Here is a 9,389-nt window from a genome sequence, read left to right as displayed (position 1 = left end):
TACAAGAAAGTAATTAAGATAAATCTAACCACGGCCTTAAACTACGAGATCCTGCGATCCCTCCTGCATCGATATACCAACGGGGTTTAGGTTTCCGTCACTCCGGCAACCCCGCAATTGGCAAACGAGTACAAGATGCATTCCCCTAGGCCCATAAATGGTGAAGTGTCATGTAGTCGACGTTCACACGACACCACTAGAAGAATGACACCACAACTTAAATATCATAACATTGAATATTACTCAACCATAATTCACTACTAACATTTAGACTTCACCCATGTCCTCAAGAACTAAACGAACTACTCACGAGACATCATATGGAACATGATCAGAGGTGATATGATGATGAATAACAATATGAACATAAACCTTGGTTCAATGGTTTCACTCAATAGCATCAATAACAAGTAGAAATCGATACTGGGAGAGTTTCCCCTATCAAACAATCAAGATCAAACCCAAATTGCTACAGCGGTGACGATGTCAAGCGGTGGAGACGGCGGTGATGATGGTGGAGATGATGATGATGGTGATGGAGATGATGTCTAGCTCGATGGCGGTGACGATGGCGTCGATTTCCCCCTCCGAGAGGGAATTTCCCCGGCGGATTCCTGCCCGCCGGAGAGCTCTTTTCTCTCTGGTGTTCTCCGCCCCGCAGAGGCGGCTGTAACCCTTCGTGAGGATCCCTCTGTGTCTTAGGTCTTCGGGACGAAGGGTTTCGCGAAGAAAAGGAGGCGAAAGGGGCTGTGGGGCCCCCACACCACATGGTGGCGCGGCCAGGTCATGGGCCGCGCCGCCCTATGGTGTGGGCCCACCTTGGGTCCAGCTGGCTCCCCCTTCTGGCTTCCTTCGTCATCTGGAAAAATAGGATTTTTGGTAAAATTTGCTTCCACAGTTGATCTTCCGAAATATTGCATCCTGACGGTGCTTTTTCCAGCGAGAATCCCGGCTCCGGTGCGCGATCTCCAAATAATCATGAAACATGCAAAATAGATGAAATAACATAAGTATTGTGTCCCAATATGAAATATATCAATGAATAACAACAAATTATGATATAAAATAGTGATGCAAATTGGACGTATCACTGACCAGGTGCTGGAAGCCAACAGGCTCGCAGCCGATGTTAAAAATGAAAACATCTTGCTGAAGGATGAACTGAAGAAGATGAAGCAACAGATGAAGGACGAGCAAGAGGCCAGACACGAGGCTGCGGTCGTAGCCGACGAGAAAGAAGGCACCCTCCGTGAATCCATTACGAATTTACTGGGTAAGTTTCTCGGAACATAACTAAGTTTCTTATCTATCTTTAGTGCTTTTCTCCAAGTTGCTTATATACCTTCTTCCAGGTGTTGCCGATATAACTATCAATCGGGCTCGCAAGCTTCGGGAGGATTCCATGTCTGATGCCATGTCCCTTGCTACTGAATCCAACGTCCAAATTCTTGGGCTTTTGCAAAAGACCAAAGGAGCGTTATCGAGGTTATTCTCGATGATTTTCCCAAAGATGAAGCAGGACAAGACTCTTGGCGAGATGGCTGATGCTTTCCTTGTCGACCTTTCTGAGCCTGTAGAGGTACTAAAGTGTCGTTCCCGTTTGTTTGGAGCGGTACTTACTTTCCAGCTGCTGATGGGTCATGGGCTAGGTTCCGAACTAGAGAAGTTGTCTAAGGCTTTGCCTGTAGATGACAATAATCGCCTAATCAATCTTGAGCCCTTCAAACAATCAGCAGTAACGTGTGCTAATCAGCTCCTGAAGCTGGTTGATTGGGCGAAGACCAAAGCTGCGCCTGATGTTGCCCCTGGCTCATCGTCAGCTCTTCCTTGAATAAACATTTGCTCTGTCAGTTGTAACTAAGGCTTGATACAATTTAACTCGTCCTTGTTTCATTCTGGCTCTGTTGCCAGCACCAACAATCCTTTTGAATGTAATATATACACTCCAGCGCTCCTGATGGGAGCTTATATTAATGCTGTTTCTGAATTGAAGATTGTGCTGCAGATTCCCTCATCTTCTTCCCATGCCGATCCTTTTGTAAATCCTTCGGCTAATGATGAATCCGATCTTGTCCGTGGCTTGCTGATGTCTACGCAAGCTTCTATTCCTGTAGACAGTGTTGGGCCTCCAAGAGCAGAGGTTTGTAGAACAGCAGCAAGTTTCCCTTAAGTGAATCACCCAAGGTTTATCGAACTCAGGGAGGTAAAGGTCAAAGATATCCCTCTCAAGCAACCCCGCAATTACGATACAAGAAGTCTCTTGTGTCCCCAACACACCTAATACACTTGTCGGATGTATAGGTGCACTAGTTCGGCGAAGAGATAGTGAAATACAAGTGATATGGATGAATATGAGTGGTAATAACAATCTGAATAAAATATGGCAGCAAGTAAACATGCAGTGGAACAGTAAATAAACGGAGATTCGATATTTGGAAGCAAGGCCTAGGGATCATACTTTCACTAGTGGACACTCTCAACATTGATCACATAACTGAATAAAAAAATACTACTTTCTCTACACTCTCTTGTTGGACGACAAACACCATTCATTGTGTAGGGCTACAAGAGCTCCCTCAAGCCGGAGTTAACAAGCTCCACAACATCCGGAGTTCATATTTAAGTAACCTTTAGAGTGCATGATAGACCATTGCAATTTAGACCGAGTACTAACATAGCATGCACACTGTCACCGTCAGGCTATGAAAGGGGGAATAGATCGCATCAATACTATCACAGTAATAGTTAACCTTCATAATCTACAAGAGATTACAATCATAACCTACGCCAAGTACTACATGATGCACACACTGTCAACATTACATCATGGAGGAGGAATAGACTACTTTAATAACATCACTAGAGTAGCACATAGATGATATTCAACTAGATCACAAAGCTCATGATCACATAAAGATCACATGAGAAAGAGAGATGAACCACATAGCTACGGTACAGCCCTTAGCCTCGAGGGAGAACTACTCCCTCCTCATCATAGGAGACATCAGCGTCGATGAAGATGGCGGTGGTGTCGATGGAGATGCCTTCCGGGGGCAATTCCCCGTCCCGGCGGCGTGCCGGAACGGAGACTTCGCCCCCGAATCTTGGCTTCGCGATGGCGGCGGCTCTGGAACTTTTCTCGTATCGTGGCTTATTGGTTTTAGGGTTTTCGCGACGGAGGCTTTAAGTAGGCGGAAGGGCAGCCTCGGAGGGGTCCTGGTGCAGCCACACCATAGGGGGGCGCCCCCCCTTGGCCGCGCCGCCTTGTGGGGTGGGGCCCCCTGGCTCCCCTCTGGCCCCTCTTCGGTGCTCTGGAAGCTTCCGGGAGAAATAAGATACTGGGCGTTGATTTCGTCCAATTCCGAGAATATTTCCTTTGTAGGATTTCCGAAACCAAAAACAAGCATAAAACGGAACCGGCACTTCGGCATCTTGTTAATAGGTTAGTTTCGGAAAATGCATATAAATGATGTAAAGTGTGTATAAAACATATGTGTATCATCATAAAAGTAGCATGGAACATAAGAAATTATAGATACGTTGGAGACGTATCGGCATCCCCAAGCTTAGTTCCTACTCGCCCTCGAGTAGGTAAACGATAACAAAGATAATTTCTTAAGTGACATGCTATCATAATCTTGATCAATACTATTGTAAAGCATATGAGATGAATGAAGTGATTCAAAGCAATGGTAAAGACAATGAGTAAACAACTGAACCATATAACAAAGACTTTTCATGAATAGTACTTTCAAGACAAGCATCAATAAATCTTGCATAAGAGTTAACTCATAAAGCAATAAATTCTTAGTAAAGGCATTGAAGCAACACAAAGGAAGATATAAGTTTCAGCAGTTGCTTTCAACTTTCAACATGCATATCTCATGGATAATTGTAACCACAAAGTAATATGATGAATGCAAATAAGCAAGTATGTAGGAATCAATGCACAGTTAACACAAGTGTTTGCTTCTAAGATAGAAAGAAGTAGGTGAACTGACTCAACATAAAAGTAGAAGAATGGCCCTTCGAAGAGGGAAGCATGGATTGCTATATTTGTGCTAGAGCTTTTATTTTTAAAACAAGAAACAATTTTTTCAACGGTAGTAATAAATCATATGTGTTATGTATAAGATATCCTATAAGTTGCAAGCCTCATGCATAGTATACCAATAGTGCCCGCACCTTGTCCTAATTAGCTTGGATTTACATGGATTATCATTGCATAACATATGTTTCAACCAAGTGTCACAAAGGGGTACCTCTATGCCGCCTGTACAAAGGTCTAAGGAGAAAGCTCGCATTGGATTTCTCGCTTTTGATTATTCTCAACTTAGACATCCATACCGGGACAACATAGACAACAGATAATGGACTCCTCTTTAATGCATAAGCATTCAACAACATATAATATTCTCATAAGAGATTGAGGATTGTTGTCCAAACTGAAACTTCCACCATGGATCATGGCTTTAGTTAGCGGCCCAATGTTCTTCTCTAACAATATGCATACTCAAACCATTCAACTCATGATAAATCACCCTTACTTCAGACAAGACAAACATGCATAGCAACTCACATGATATTCAACAAAGGTGTAATAGTTGGTGGCGTCCCCAGAAGCATGGTTACCGCTCAACAAGCAACTTATAAGAAATAAGATACATAGCTACATATTCTTCACCACAATAGTTTTTAAGGCTATTTTCCCATGAGCTATATATTGCAAGGACAAGGAATGAAATTTTAAAGGTAGCACTCAAGCAATTTACTTTGGAATGGCAGAGAAATACCATGTAGTATGTAAGTATGGTGGACACAAATGGCATGGTTTTTGGCTCAAGGATTTGGATGCACGAGAAGAATTCCCTCTCAATACAAGGCTTTGGCTAGCAAGGTTGTTTGAAGCAAACACAAGTATGAACCGGTATAGCAAAACTTACATAAAAACATATTGCAAGCATTATAAGACTCTACATTGTCTCCTTGTTGTTCAAACACTTCACCAGAAAATATCTAGACTCTAGAGAGACCAATCATGCAAACCAAATTTCAACAAGCTCGATGGTAATTCTTCATTAATAAGTGCGAAGTACATGATGCAAGAGCTTAAACATGATCTATTTGAGCACAACAATTGCCAAGTATCAAATTATTCAAGACAATATACCGATTACCACATGAAGCATTTTCTGTTTCCAACCAAATAACAATGAACGAAGCAGTTTCAACCTTCGCCATGAACATTAAAAGTAAAGCTAAGAACACCAGTGTTCATATGAACGAGCGGAGCGTGTCTCTCTCCCACACAAGAATGAATTTATTCAGAGAATGAAAATAACAAAACAAAAATAAAAGCACACAGACGCTCCAAGTAGAGTACATAAGATGTGACGGAATAAAAATATAGTTTCACTAGAGGTGACCTGATAAGTTGTCGATGAAGAAGGGGATGCCTTGGGCATACCCAAGCTTAGATGCTTGAGTCTTCTTGAAATATGCAGGGATGAACCACGGGGGCATCCCCAAGCTTAGACTTTTCACTCTTCTTGATCATATTGTAGCATCCTCCTCTCTTGACCCTTGAAAACTTCCTCCACACCAAACTCAAAACAAACTCATTAGAGGGTTAATGCATAATCAAAAATTCACATATTCAGAGGTGACACAATCATTCTTAACACTTCGTACATTGCCCAAAGCTACTGAAAGTTAATGGAACAAAGAAATCCATTCAACATAGCAAAAGAGGCAATGCGAAATAAAAGGCAGAATCTGTCAAAACAGAACAGTCCGTAAAGACGAATTTTTCAGGGGCACTTAACTTGCTCAGATGAAAATGCTCAAATTGAATGGAAGTTGCGTACATATCTGAGGATCACGCACGTAAATTGGCAGATTTGTCTGAGTTACCTACAGACGGGGCTGCTAAATTTCGTGACAGCAAGAAATCTGTTTCTGCGCAGTAATCCAATTCTAGTATCAACCTTACTATCAAAGACTTTACTTGGCACAACATTGCAATAAAATAAAGATAAGGAGAGGTTGCTACAGTAGTAACAACTTCCAAGACACAACAAAACAGTAGCAAAATAAAAACATGGTTATCTCCCAAGAAGTGCTTTCTTTATAGCCATTAAGATGGGCTCAGTAGATTTTAATGATGCACTCGCAAGAAATAAGAGTTGAAGCAAAAGAGAGCATCAAGAAGCAAATTCAAAACACATTTAAGTCTAACCCACTTCCTATGCATAGGAATCTTGTACACAAATAAATTCATGAAGAACAAAGTGACAAGCATAAGAAGATAAAACAAGAGTAACTTCAAAATTTTCAGCATATAGAGAGGTGTTTTAGTACCATGAAAATGTCTACAACCATATTTTCCTCTCTCGTAATAATTTCCAGTAGCATCATGAACAAACTCAACAATATAACTATCACATAAAGCATTCTTATCATGAGTCTCATGCATAAAATAATTACTACTCCCAACATAAGCATAGTCATTCTTATTAATTGTAGTGGGAGCAAATTCAACAAAGTAGCTATCATTATTATTCTCATCATCAAATATAGGAGGCATAGTATAATCATAATAAACTTTATCCTCCATAGTAGGTGGCACCAAAATACCACTATCATTATAATCATCATAAATGGGAGGCAAAGTATCGTCAAAGTAAATTTTCTCCTCAAAACTTGAGGGACTAAAAATATCATGCTCATCAAAACCAGCTTCCCCAAGCTTAAATTCTTCCATAGCATTAGCAACAATGGTGTTCAAAGCATTCATACTAATAACATTGGCATTATCATGCATATAAAGTTCCATAGGGTTTTTAATTTTCTCTTCAAACACCTCATGTCCTAACTCAAGATAGATACTATAAAGATCTCTAATATTTTTGTTGTTTTTCATTAAGCCTAACTAGTGTAAACAAGAAACAAAAAGATGCAATTGCAGGATCTAAAGGAAATAGCTTCGAGCACTCACACACCGGCAACAGTGCTAGGAAATAGCTTAGTAGTCGGAGGATGTGAATACCTTTTACCTTACCTCCCGTGCAACGGCGCCGAAAAATAGCTTGATGTCTACGCACGCTTCTATTCCCTGTAGACGAGTGTTGGGCCTCCAAGAGCAGAGGTTTGTAGAACAGCGAGCAAGTTTCCCTTAAGTGAATCACCCAAGGTTTATCGAACTCGGGGAGGTAGAGGTCAAAGATATCCCTCTCAAGCAACCCTGCAATTACGATACAAGAAGTCTCTTGTGTCCCCAACACACCTAATACACTTGTCAGATGTATAGGTGCACTAGTTCGGCGAAGAGATAGTGAAAATCAAGTGATATGGATGAATATGAGTGGTAATAACAATCTGAATAAAATATGGCAGCAAGTAAACATGCAGTGGAACAGTAAATAAACGGAGATTCGATATTTGGAAACAAGGCCTAGGGATCATACTTTCACTAGTGGACACTCTCAACATTGATCACATAACTGAATAAACAAATACTACTTTCTCTACACTCTCTTGTTGGATGACAAACACCATTCATTGTGTAGGGCTACAAGAGCTCCCTCAAGCCGGAGTTAACAAGCTCCACAACATCCGGAGTTCATATTTAAGTAACCTTTAGAGTGCATGATAGACCATTGCAATTTAGACCGAGTACTAACATAGCATGCACACCGTCACCGTCAGAGCTATGAAAGGGGGAATAGATCGCATCAATACTATCATAGTAATAGTTAACTTCATAATCTACAAGAGATTACAATCATAACCTACGCCAAGTACTACATGATGCACACACTATCAACATTACATCATGGAGGAGGAATAGACTACTTTAATAACATCACTAGAGTAGCACATAGATGATATTCAACTAGATCACAAAGCTCATGATCACATAAAGATCACATGAGAGAGAGAGAGATGAACCACATAGCTACGGTACAGCCCTTAGCCTCGAGGGAGAACTACTCCCTCCTCGTCATAGGAGACAGCAGCGTCGATGAAGATGGCGGTGGTGTCGATGGAGATGCCTTCCGGGGGCAATTCCCCGTCCCGGCGGCGTGCCGGAACAGAGACTTCTGTCCCCCGAATCTTGGCTTCGCGATGGCGGCGGCTCTGGAACTTTTCTCGTATCGTGGCTTATTGGTTTTAGGGTTTTCGCGATGGAGGCTTTAAGTAGGCGGAAGGGCAGCCTCGGAGGGGTCCTGGTACAGCCACACCATAGGGGGGCGCCCCCCCTTGGCCGCGCCGCCTTGTGGGGTGGGGCCCCCTGGCTCCCCTCTGGCCCCTCTTCGGTGCTCTGGAAGCTTCCGGGAGAAATAAGATACTGGGCGTTGATTTCGTTCAATTCCGAGAATATTTGCTTTGTAGGATTTCTGAAACCAAAAATAGCAGAAAACAGGAACTGGCACTTCGGCATCTTGTTAATAGGTTAGTTCCGGAAAATGCATATAAATGATGTAAAGTGTGTATAAAACATATGTGCATCATCATAAAAGTAGCATGGAACATAAGAAATTATAGATACGTTGGAGACGTATCACTTGCGTGACCAAATATCCCGATTAAACAAAGATATTACCAGCCTTCATGCGATGGCGGCATTGGTGAAAAGAAAGAGCGAGATTGCAACTGCCGTAGAACAACATGCTCTCGATCGTCTCCGTGTTGCTACCGAAAGCTTGAGCTGTAAGTGTCTGCCCATCTGTTGATTTCTGATGAAGCTTGGATATTCTTTAACTGACATTTGTTTCTTGACAGTCATAGCTTCCGATGAATCAGAGGAAAACAAGAGGATCCACGAAAAGATCGAAGCGATGACTGACGTCGCTCACCCGAAGCATCGGTTGTGGTCAAATCGACCGAAAGCTGTTATCGTGGCGAAATTCGAGCATCGAGTAGAGAAGGTGCACTACTATTTTGACAAGTTCCACGCTCATCTCATGATGGTCTGGAAGACATTGTTTCCTCTGGATCAAGCGCCCGAAACTCTGTCTGCTCTGTTCACCCGATTCAAGTCCCCTGAGAGGATTCGACTGTTGGTGCGAAAGGAGCTCCTGGCTGGTGCTGAACTTGCTTTTGCTTCAGTGTTAGCATGTCATCCGACCTTAGATTTGGAAGCCATATCAAACACCAGAAGGAGTTTAGACCAGTACTATGATATTGCTAGGCGTCCTGCATATACCATCATCTCACAGATGGAGACAGGTATTGAGAGGGATCTGAAGGCCCGAGAGGGCCAGGGAACCTTGTCATGAATGTAATTTCCTTATACCTGCAGGGGTTAATCTTATGTAAATTCGACGTGTGTTTTGCACATCATGTAGTTCTGGCGAATTTTTTAATTCGATTAATGATTTATTGCC

This window comes from Lolium rigidum, chromosome 7 (genome assembly GCF_022539505.1).
Source record: "Lolium rigidum isolate FL_2022 chromosome 7, APGP_CSIRO_Lrig_0.1, whole genome shotgun sequence".
Lineage (NCBI taxonomy): Eukaryota > Viridiplantae > Streptophyta > Magnoliopsida > Poales > Poaceae > Lolium > Lolium rigidum.
Note: the sequence above shows the minus strand (reverse complement) of the source record.